We start from the raw sequence: 12,266 nt of genomic DNA, 5'->3' as shown, positions 1-12,266 counted from the left end.
TTTTAATACAGTTTTTTCCTCTCTTAAAATGTTAATATATATTTTTTGGCTCCCTCTGTATATATTATCCATTATCTTTAAATTTGTGTTTGCTTTTTCAAAATTGGCCTTGATTTTCAACTTTGATTTTTAGGCTTTGTATGTTTAGCACTAGCCAGCTAATGTAAGATAAAATCTGACATAAATTTTAAGCACATGTCATTTTAAAAATTAATGTTGAAGAAAATATCTGTGTTATTTTTAAATTAAAAAACGCTGGTCTCCTTCCCTCTACAAAGCAAAAACATCTCCATATGCAATGAAGGACATAAGTATACACATTAATTAATAATACAGGTATTAATAATTACAGGAAATATTCATATACAGACTACTCTTTTGATATGGTTGTCCTTTGAAAAGATATTTGGGTCTTTAATATATTTTTTTTTACAACTTACACCTTTGTAAAATATTTTAGTAGTGAAAATAGATTTGTATTTTATTTATTTACTCGATTTTGTTTTTTTTTTTACACCAAAGTTTATTGGACTTTTCCCTGATGCATAATGATAACTAGTCAACGTAATGTATACCTCTGTATAGCACTATTTAGCTGAACATTAATTAACGAAACACAGAAAACTTTTAAAAGACTCTTAAAGCTAATTCCAATGCAAATTTTAAATAATTAGTAAACAAAGTGAAACCTCCCAAAAGAATGAAAGTGTATATAATCATTAAATTAAGCCTAAATAACACTTAAAACACACACTATTGAGAGCTAAAACTTGTGATTAAAAATACTGGAGATCTTTTAGCAAAGACTAGTAACTAGGCAACTTGGAAAGGAAGATGGGAAATATGGGTGAGGGAAGATTGACAAGATAACTCTTGTCAGGAACAGCAGAGGTGAGTAGCTGATATGTTTCTGGAAGCCCATCTCAATCGGGGTTATACCTGAAATTGAAGAAAAAAACAAATCTGGTGTAATTCACTGTGATCTGACTAAACTGTGAAAACAGGTAGATGGTTTTGTGTGGCTAACAAACATTTCTTTCTGAAGAGAATGCATTGCATTCTCTTAATGATGTGCTGGAATAAGTACATGGAGCAGACACAAGATAAGGGAACCAGGGACATCCACGGGCCAGGATTTTAATCTAAGGGAACATGATTAGTATTTAAAGTATCTTTATACGATTTCATAGCCACACATCACCGGTCTCACCACTTTTATGTAGGATATTTGTTATTAAGTCCAATTCCTTTAGATTCCTTAAAATACATAGTATCCTGAGCATTTGCAAGAAATTGCATAAACACTATTTTCATAGTTAAAAAGCAGAGCTACATCTTATTTGTATTGGCAGTTACTGTGTGCAGCTACCGTATAACAGCCGTCTCAATAGCCACGAAATTTACGACATAAAATTGCAAAAACTTTAGCAGCCCGTTGGGAGAACCAGAAAAAAATGAAAAGAGGCGCTTTGCCCAGGTTTGGGAATTAACAACAAAGATGTTGAATTGCCTGTTGGAGGACTCTTTTTTAATTATTTCATTTTGAATATAACTGTCTTCATTTCGTGAGGGTTTGTGGGTGTTTGGTTAGTCTTTGGAATAAAATCTTTCCAAGAGGCACGTGTTATATAGTACGACAGATTTGAATCGCAACCACGAGCCTGGGCACAAGACCGGTGAAATAGGTCAAAGAAAAGCGGAAAGATATTTTTTTTTTTTTTAGATCGCTTTCCCGCCCTTCTCCAAAGAGGAAGTCGCCTCCGTAGTTTAGGATTTATCTTTAAGACAATAGCGCCACTCACCGCCTCCGGAACAGCTCTCGCCGCGTGCCCTGTCCGCGCGCGCCCCTGCCCTACCTGTCCCCCTGCCTCACGCTTCACCTGCCCCACCAGCGTCCCTGCCTCACTGGTCCGCGTCTCTCTCTTGCGCCCACATCCCATTGACGCCCCTCCCTACTAGCTCATCTGCCCACGAGAACCCCGCCCCATCAATCCTCTGCTCCATCAGTCCTCTGGCCCACCAGACCCTCGGTCCCACCCGTCCCTCTGCCCGACCAGCGCCCCAGCAGCGGCGGTGGTGATGAGCCCGCAGTCCGGCCTGCGCCTCCCCTAGGACGACTGGCGAGAGCCGGGAGCGCGGCCACGAGTCCCTGGACACCACCCAGCGCCCCGCGCCCACGGTGCCCTGCACACCCCCACCCCCCACACCCCCGCCTTTCCCGCCCGCCAGCCCACGTCTGGCCTTCTCCCTGGCTAGGGGCCCCTCGGGCTTGTTTGCTTGTCCTCATCTCCAGGCCAGCCCCGCTCCCTCCTCCGGCTGCTTCAACAGCCGTTTGCTTCCTGCGGTGTGTTTCTTTTTTCCCCTCCTAGGCTCCATCAAAGGTGGCTCTGTTATTGAAATATGAAGCCATTTCCTCTCCAAAACCCTTGGTTACTCAAGGAGGGAATCAATGGACCTATATAATCTCCCAGGAGTTATAAATAAATATCTATTTGTTCAGGAGGCGTTTTCCCGCGTGTCCCAGCATCTTCCCCAGTGGTTATTTTAGATGTGTGTGTGTGTGTGTGTGTGTGTGTGTGTGTGTGTCCGCGAGCGTCCGCGAGCGCCCTGTGCCCATCTGGTTCTAATCCTGGATATGGATCCATAAGCCAACCCCACCCATCCCGTCTGCCCCTCGCATTCTTCACTCTATAAATAAATCCAGGTTTTTTTGAGCTCTATCATCCAGGGGTACAATAGCAGTTGTTTGTTAACGGGGATTCAAACCCAATATCGAGACTGAGTCCAGTAAACAAAAAAAATACATTTCTGGTAGTTGGGGTGGAAGGGCACCTCCAGTTTAGGAAGCTTTATCTGCTGTTGTCATAATTGTCTCTCTACCTGGTTACCTTGGATCCACTTTGGGGAGAGGGAGGCAGGAAAGCCAGGACCTCTGGTACCCTTGGATTTTCCTCTCCTTCCCTTGGATTTTCCTTTTAAACAGAGGCTAAAAAACAAAGTGAAAATTCACTGTCCTGGCGCGTCTGCCTCACACCACTGGCCCACAGATCATTCCACAGGCCCCTTGCCCCATCCCCTCTGGACACACCTAACAGTGGTGAGGGTGCAGAAGGTGTGGTGTGGGTGGGGGCTTGTGGTTGTAGCTGTCCCTTTCCCCGTAAGGGATCTGAGCAGAGGGGAGAGTCATCTAAGAGCTGCTGTTCCACAGGGTCCGGGCACAGAGCTGCCCCTCCCTTCTTCCCTGAAGTTTGCATGAAATGCACGTTAGGCTGTAATTAGGGAATCTGGGAGGAGAACTTTCTTGGTGACGCTTTGCTTTTCTTCTGCTCTTGGTGAGAAAGTACCTCCTTCTTCCCAGGACCAGGACCTCTGCCATCCCGTGCCACAAAGAGACATTCTGCGCGCACACACACACACACACACACACACACACACACACACACACCACGCGCGCGCACGCGCGCGCGCAAACACTTGCCGGAGACAAACTTAAGGTGAGGGCAAAGAGCTCTAGCTTCACTTGATCTCCAGGCTCCAACTTCAGCAGGACTTGAAAGCATCTGAACTCCTGGATTTCAGAACAAGGTAAAACTTACATAAATTTTTTTTTTAGACTTTCGGTCAAACCTTGCTGCTTTTAAGATTTTAGAAAGCAATACATATCATGATATATGTATATATTAAAACAAATTTTCTTATTTTCTTTTGAGTTTCACATGATGTCTCAACTTTTTTTTTAGAATTCATACTGTCAGATAAAATACTGTATTGCCATAAAAAAGCTCAGTCCAGAATTGGGGCAAGGATTAACTCCAGTATCCTGGCTTTTGCTAGTGCTACTATAAATCTGGTCAACGCATCGTTTCCAAGTGGTGGCTTTTCCATCTGTATTTCAAGAGGCATTTTTATCGCACCTGAGATGAAAAAAGAATTGTATAGGCTGAAGGAAATGCTGAGAAATGGGATTGTCTATTCCAGATGTGTGAGTTTTGTTTTAGGAAATATATAGGCTTATGTGAAAAAGAAAGTTACTGTAATTATAGATAATACCTGTTAGATTGATCATCTTTGAGATGTTACCAATTTTGGTCCTGGATTCGCCAGTTAACTGTGAAACTAAGATACTAGAATTATGATGCATTTTCGTATATAGAATTATGCTGGTGGATAATTTTAATGAGCTGAAAAAATTTTGTCATAGTTCAGAGTACTTTTAAAAGTTATTTAAAGGAATTGTTTAAGTGTTGAGACGGTTTACCACCCTAAGCAAATATGAATTCTTTGGAGCTTAAATGAAGTTGTTTTCTTCCGTTGAATATGGCTGTTGTGTTCAAAATAAGATGGTTTATTAGTTTGAAAATAAGTTATTTTATTTTCATTTATCACTGGAAAAATACACAAAGTGGCCAGTACATTTGGGAATTTTTAGGGTGGAAAGTGTTCCTGTACATGTTCCAGCGTGATGTCATAAAATCAAACATACTGGCTGGCTTCTTGGAAGCTAACTGTTCTTAAGAAATAAAGCCTGTGAATTAATTTCTAAGTGAAGTGTAATATTTATTCATTACAAATGTAGTTTCTGGTAACCATTTCTATTTGATTATTTCAGTGTACTAAATTTGCAGTAATTTTATACGCACGTCAATGAGTTCAATATTTTAACGGAATTATAAAATGGAAATATTGTTCTATCAAAAATATAGCATAGTAGTTCTCTTTGGATAACTTCTAGTGTGATATTTCTTAATATTTACATCAGTTTTTCATTTTTTTTCCATTTCTTTCGCCAATAAAGAAGTTTTTCTTTCCATTCATTGAAATAGAATGTATGCCAAAGATCTATTGAGCATTTAAGCTTTAGTCTATAGTTACATTGGGGCTATATGTTCTTAATAATTTAATTGTTTAATTAAATTTGACATTTTTGGTAATTGCTTCACAAAACTGGAAACAGCTTAAAAATAGGAAAACTAGATAAGGACAAGTAATTCTGCTTAAATAATTAAATGAGCAAGAAAAAACCAACAGCCTCAAGAGACCACTTGTCCCCAGGGAGAAGATACCCAAGAGTCCAGTATTCCAAACAGGAGTGTCCAAGGGGCCTGGGTTTTCTATGAGAAACGGGAAAGAGGGGAACATCATGTTGTTATAAAGTGAGGCATTTATTGTCAGCAAGACCCTGTCCCTTCGAGGAATGACTGACACTATAATTTAGAAGTACTGAAGAGAGACTTTCACAGAGAAGAATCAATTCATTATATCCCTAGTAGTTTCACTTCCTTTTCGTTCCTTTGGGAGCAAGTAACACATCCAGGATAAATACATTCGGAGTATGCAGGGTATGAGTAGATGGTCTGCTGAACAGTCCTGCCTTTTAGTATCCTGGGTGTGGAATACTGGTATTTTCTGAGTAGCTGAAGAAGTCTTTGAGCCTTGAGGTAGCACTCACTGCACTTCGTCTTTGTAAAGATGAACAAGAGCCATATTCAGAAAATAATTACCTTTTTCAGAAAAGACTAGTACTAGTTTTCTTTCCATTCCTTTTGCCCCCTGCATGTTTTATTTTCCAGATGACATTTTTAAAATAATGGTATTCCACCAATGAAAATGCCAAGGAAATAAAAGCAAACTTGAAAATAACTTTTATATTACAGTCTTCTGTTGCCTCTAGTTAATTTTCTGACAGTCTGGAATCATTATGAGTAACCATAGTACTTAGCCTATGTTATTTAAATGTACTTGACTTGTTATTTGAAGGTAACACAATGTTGTTGGGGGGAGGGGAATGAGGAAGGTTGGAAACCTGAATATACTTAGGATTTTAATCAATTGTGTTTAAGGAGGATTAGAGGAAGCAGCTGGTTAAATAAGTATTAGGTGTAGAGTGGATGTGATGGTATAAATTAATAATGCAGCTCTTTATTTGCACCATGAATTGGCGGGTCTGTGACGGTTTAGCGTGTGAAGCGCGGTCCCTGGGTGCCACCTAGTGGATGAGTCACAGAAAGCTTTATCACTAGCCACTTCGTGAAAAATTCTGAGACTTCCATTCGTTGACATTGAACTCTTAACTACATGCCAGACGTTGGGGTAGGAGCTCAGAATAGAAAATGCAGCAAGTGACTTTTATATAATTTAAAAATCAAGACACCACTTAACAGTTGATTAAATTCCCGGTAGTTGCATTTAAAATCAGTTTACTCTTTACTGGGTAATTTACCATCAACTTTCTGCCTCCATGAGGGTACAGTTTAATAGCCATAACTTGCTTCTAATATAGGATTTGTTTTTTGAAGAGATGCCATGACCTACTTCAAAAGAGGGTGGGGAGAGTTTGAATCTTGAATCGCTGATTATTCAAAAATGGAAAAAAATTTCTGTAAAGTTTATTATTACTGTGTTTTAAAGGGTAAATAATTACTGGCTTAAAAGGTTAGCACACGGATACTGGCATGTATTATTACATATTCTTTAATTTATTTTCATTAAATACCGGGGGTGCCAACAAATTGTGTTCCCATAACTTGTATTCATCTTTTGTTATCAGTATATATTATTACAATTTTAATACAGTTTTTCCTTTCTTAAAAATGTGTATGCATTTTTTGGCACACTCTGTATAAAAGGATAATAGTAAAAATTGCTTTTGGGTAGTAAGGTATTTTTCACAAAATATTGCTCTTAAATTCTAATAATTAGCATATAGAACAACTTCTCCTATACCTGTTGTTTATATGCAGCTTTGAAGCAGGAACATTGCTTCTATTAAATTGACATAATGGAAAAAAAGTCGTAGACAAGAACAATTACAAGGAAGGCCACTATTTCTAAAATGCATCAGGATCTCATAGAAGATTAATCCATCAGAATATTGCACAGAGAGTTTTCAAAAACTTTTCTCCGGGAGATATATAAATTATTGCTCCAACTGGCTCTTTGCAAGATATATGACTTAATGGCAACAGTGTTCAGTGCATCAGCATTAATCAAGACAAGTTCTGAAATTCAGATTGGAAGGTAAAATGCCTCGGTCCTGGGAAAAAATGATTAGTTTGTTACTTGCTAGGCTCTAGAGGTATAATCCACAAATCGAGTTAGGCCTGCGGGTGTGGGATGGAAGTTTCCTATTTGGGGAATTTTAATTTGTGTATGGCAGTGAGACCTGCATGGTGAAAGAAGTGGAGCAGCTCATTAAGTCCTTTTTCATTAATGCCACAAAATTATAGCCTAAATTGATCAGAGGTGATGGCTGGAAACACTAACAACCATGTAAAATAAAGCATAGGATCTTAATTTGTATTTCCAATAAGTCATTATCCACCAGGAGCAAGACATTCTGTTAACAATTTCATCTGATCATCCTTGTGAGTTAGAATGAATCACAGACTCATTCTCGTGAGAGAGCTAGTGAGAGATTGCCTATAAGTCAGAGGCCCTGGAAGTAGAAATTTAGTCGTGGATTGAAAAACGGTTACAAGAAGTTTTCATGGCTTCAGGTCACTTCATAATACTAGACAAGCGCCAACTTTACAGGAGAGAACCAGCAAGTTCTCTGAAATGGCCTGGTGCTACTGGTTTCTTGGTTATAGAGTAGGAGCTCTACGTGATGGAGACTGCTGGGGACATGCTGGTAATAAAAAGTTCTTAGCTATGTTCAGATAGAGCCAGGATTTGTTTAAAATATCAAATGTTGCTGGACTACTTGGAGCTGCTATTCATTGTACTATAGCTTAACAGGGGGTGGGGATGTGATCCCTGAAATGGGGTTACTGCTGGAAGACCAGGACGCTTTGCAAAAACAAACAAAGCAAATACATGGAGTAAAAATCAGTTAGAAAACTCATCCAAGTTCAGGGATCTGTTCTCAGTGTTGCAAGGGCAACAGAAATGTCCCCTTTTGTCCAAAGAGAATGCAATTTACTTGATTGGTTACTAATTCCAATTACTGTATTGCAACTACATTTACTGCATTAAATAAAATCCAGTTAAGTTACAAATCAAGGCACACTCTAATACCAGACGCGTAAAAACTGTCAAGGTCATGAAAAGACAAGACAAGACAGAGAAACTATCATAGATCAGAGGAGACAAAGAAAACAAGACTGCATGATATCTTGCATCGGACCTAAGAACAGAAGACATTTGTGGGTAAACTGGTGAACTCTGAATGAACTCTGGAATTTAGTTAAGTAGCACTGTGTCAATGTGAGTTTTAATAAATATACCCTGGTTAAGTAGGATGTTAACATTAAAGGAACAGAACAGGAAAAAAAAATCCAGTTAAGTTAAATACATTCAAATTATTTCTGAATGTTCTTAAACTTTTCACAAAGTCTTATGGATACTATCTTGGCTCAGTCTCCCCCTATAATATGAAAATTTTTCTCATTTTGACTCTTAGTTTGAATTTGGGGATCACCTCATTTCATCATTCACATATCCATCTGTTCATTCCACAAAAGTTTATTGAATACTTGCTTTTGCCAGTCAATGCACTAGTGTGATGTGTTGGGGCCCTCACTTAATACCATGAAAATCCATTCTAAAAAAAAATCAGGAAGTCGAAATGGATGATAATGCTTCTAAATTGTTGCAAGATCCTGAGGTACACTGAGTAACAGAAACAACCAAAAAGTTCTAGCCTTGTAGTTTTCATAGTAAAAGAATTTTGAGCATGCATCTTTAAAATCATTTTTCCTTGTTTGCCATCTCCTAGCTGAGTGGATCAGAGCTTTGTTTCTTGGTCCTGTGGGCACAGATGGGGCTGGGAGGATAGCTCTGACACTTCAGGACCCCAGGAGGCCTAGGGTTCCAATAACTTGTCTACTTGGGTGAACAGGACAAGCAAAAATTCATTTGCACACAGTTTGCAACTAAAATTCAGACTGAGCGCAGAATGATTTAGCGCCTACCGTTTGCACCGGACACCATGCTAGGTGCTGCCGCAGAATAATTGGCTCAAGGAGTTCACAAGCTAGTGGAGAAGACAGATGGACGCACCTCATGAATCACTAGTAAAATTTGCCAAGTAGGTGCAGGTTGCCTTCTTGTCTCCTGGGTATTTTCCCTTTGTACTTATCCAAACTTTCCAGCCCCCTCTACCTCATAAAAGGAGATTCCTGCTCTCCACCCTTCAACCCAGAGGATCTGATACTTCTCTGGTTTATTGATTTCTTGACTGACTGATTACACGCAAGTGTGAATGAGTGTCATTCATGCATTTACATTTCAAGCCTTTTATCTAAGTAGATGTTTTGGTTTCTGCAAAAAGAATTTCAACCATCTGGAGGCCTTGCCATCCTTAACACCAAAGGGTGTAATTAAGCTGATTTAGTCCTCCATGGTCTTCAATCTCTCAGTTGTCCCCACTACAATGTGGGGCCTGAGGGGTCCCCTCAAGGCCTGTTTCCAGAAACCTGATGAACCTTGGGTTTTGTTAACTACTGACTCCTTTTAGCTGAGCCTGATCAACCTGTCTTTTTACTCCCCAACTTACCCCCAAGCACTTTCTCGCCTTTCCCACCCCAGGGGTGTTGAAGCCCATTTCATTGAATCCTCCTATTCACTTTGCTATAACTTATGCTTAAGTCCTCTCAGACCTTTATCACCATGCTTGGGTTGCTGCCCCTGAACAGGTAGAGTACCTAAAGCCTGTTATATTCTACTGTTTGAGCCCTTATGCCACCCCACATGTCTGGGTCTAGAGGGAGGGAGCAGTGAGAATCCACATATTTGATCTAAGAACTCTATGTCATGGGGATGAATGAGAAAGACAGGGATATGCACAGGGCAAGCACAGGAATTAGCCATCATGTTGAAAACGTGAGTCAAAGCCAACATCTTTTTAAAATACATGGTCATGCATTTAACTGCAATTGGTTTTAGAGAAATTTTGACATCATGCTGATTATAGATTCTGGAAAACTAACTGCAGAAAAAGAAACAGAGAAAATGTGCTTTGGCTTTATAATAGCACCACTAATCAGTGATTTGTTTAAATCCTTCCTGTTTTATGTTTAATTAACATATGGCATAATGACAGTCATGTTTTATGAGCTGTTTCACTTTTATTTATGTTCTCCTTGATTCCACTCCTTTGATGATGCCACCATAGTTGGGTGCTCCTGTGTGATACTGATCTGGTCTTATAGCCTAAAGATGTACCCCCCACTTTTTAAATTGCTAGGCCTGATGGTCCAGATTGAGAGAGCTGGTTTCCTTCCCCTTCTTTCCGTAGTAGGGTAGTAGGCTGCTAGCAGAGAGGAAACGGCATGCATTCTTCACCTCCCCGGGGATAGGAATGCAGACATTCAGTAGATGCCCTTTAAATGCTACTGCTGTTGCTCCCAGTGCCCAGTCAAGTGCTGAATGTGGGGCCCCCTGCCTTCTATCCCAGTGTCTGTATTTCAGCTGTCTGAACCCTCCCCAAGCCCAGGCCATTCCATGACTCTTGTCTTTATTTCCTTATCAGTCTTCTTCCTATCTTTTCTTATTGTTAAATTCATAACTCTTTTTAGATTTAAATCATGATATTAACTGGTATAAGGTTAAAAATACAAAAAAAATTTGATAATTTCAATAAATCATTACATTTGGTGACAGCTTGACTGGAGACAGCAAAGGAGTTGAGAGAGGCCTTGGAACAGTGTGGGCGTCATCTATGAAGGGTGCACTGATTGGCTGAGGGAGGGAAGTCAAGGGTAGGGCGAAGGTTTCAAGAGTGGACGATAACATGAAGAGAGATGTCACTGACTAAAATTGGGAATAAAGGGGGAATAAACGTTTCTGGAAGAAGATGATGAGTCTAATTTAGGAAGTGCCCATCAGGCAGCCAAGAACCTGAGTTGAATGTTCGTATCCTAAGCCCAGGGGAGAAGTCATGGCTGGAAATAGAGACTTGGAAGTCTTTGGTATTAAAATGGGAGTGGAAAATCATATGGAAGAGGGAAGGACATCCTCTCAGCGAAGAACAAAGGAAGAACAGTGGACCAAGAACTGAAACTCAGGAAAAAAATTGGTAAAAATGAGTTTGCCACTATTTTTGCATGATTTTAACTTCTATCAACTATAAATGTCCACTGAGTTGGATAACATCAATGTTTCATTAATCCTTATATATCACAGTCTTAGTCCTCTGCTTATAGAAAGTGCCAGTCCTGTTTGTTGAATTAAATGAAACTAGAATGTCATTTCCAAGCCTTGATGCTCTAATGACAGATTTTTATAATGATAGCCCTGAACCTGAGTAAGACCCCAAAATGTCTGAATTGTAGTTATTTATTCAATTTTGCCCAATACTGAGCTAGCTTTAAATATATGTTGTTGCATTTTGCTGTTTAAATATCAGTAATCAATGCGTGCTGCAGATGGTAATTCACCAGGGTACTTGATTAACCTTAACCCATGTTGTTTAGCTTAACATATAAATGAGTTCACCACAGAATGCAGTCTAGCTCAAGTCCATTTAGAATTATTTTCCTAGTTCCTTGATCCTGAAGACCCTTATAAATCTTAGGTCAGGTTTGGAGTCCAGAATCCTAGATTACTGTGATTTTCTCAGCAACTCGCATCCCCCCCCCAATTCTCCCTCCCACATCATTCCTCCCCCCACCCCCTCACTAAGATTTCCATATAAAATACAAAAAATAATTGAATAATTTTTTAGTATAGACACGCTCCAAATATCGCATGGTACATTCTTATGCTAAAGAGATTATTTGTTGTTTATCTGAAGTTCATATTTAACTGGGTCTCCTGTAACTTTCATTGACTAGATCTGATAACCTTAACCTTCCACCTTGAACATACTATAACTAGAAGATGACAAACAAGAATTTCTCCAGGAAACTTCTGAATACTGACCTTCTAAAGGTCAACAAATGAAGTTACTGAATTTACGGTCACTAGTGAGATAAAGTTCTTTTAAACATACTTTAAATGAAATGATCTAACTATAATATACTAATCAAGATGCAAATTTATAAAACGTTTTTAACTACAGTGTTATATACCTGATACACTAGTGTCTATCTTAAGAATGCCATAACGGTATATGAGTGATCATGTTTTTTAGTCCATCTAAAATATTTTAAGTAATGTACCTGTTAAAAAATTGAACTTTTAAAATTTTCACCTTTTCAAGTTGGCAGTAATGGTAAAACAAATATTTTTTAAATGAAAGAGTATACATTCAGAAATATATATATATATATATATATATATATATATATATATATATATATGTGTATATATATATATATATATAT

The 12,266-nt window shown here is 39.0% G+C and overlaps 1 protein-coding gene across 2 annotated transcripts in view; it reads left to right on the top strand.

Annotated features, from left to right (window-relative positions):
* Positions 1-3,410: 3,410 nt before the first annotated feature.
* The window catches only part of HAPLN1 (hyaluronan and proteoglycan link protein 1), a 73,036-nt gene continuing 64,180 nt past the window's right edge, over positions 3,411-12,266 (top strand). For both annotated transcript variants that reach the window (XM_019652580.1, XM_019652577.1), the window contains exon 1: positions 3,411-3,585. The gene's annotated coding sequence lies outside the window, so the exon portion shown is untranslated. The remainder of the gene's footprint in view (positions 3,586-12,266) is intronic.

This window comes from Hipposideros armiger, unplaced genomic scaffold (assembly GCF_001890085.2).
Source record: "Hipposideros armiger isolate ML-2016 unplaced genomic scaffold, ASM189008v1 scaffold_182, whole genome shotgun sequence".
NCBI lineage: Eukaryota > Metazoa > Chordata > Mammalia > Chiroptera > Hipposideridae > Hipposideros > Hipposideros armiger.
Note: the sequence above shows the minus strand (reverse complement) of the source record. Positions and strands in the feature narration are given on the sequence as shown.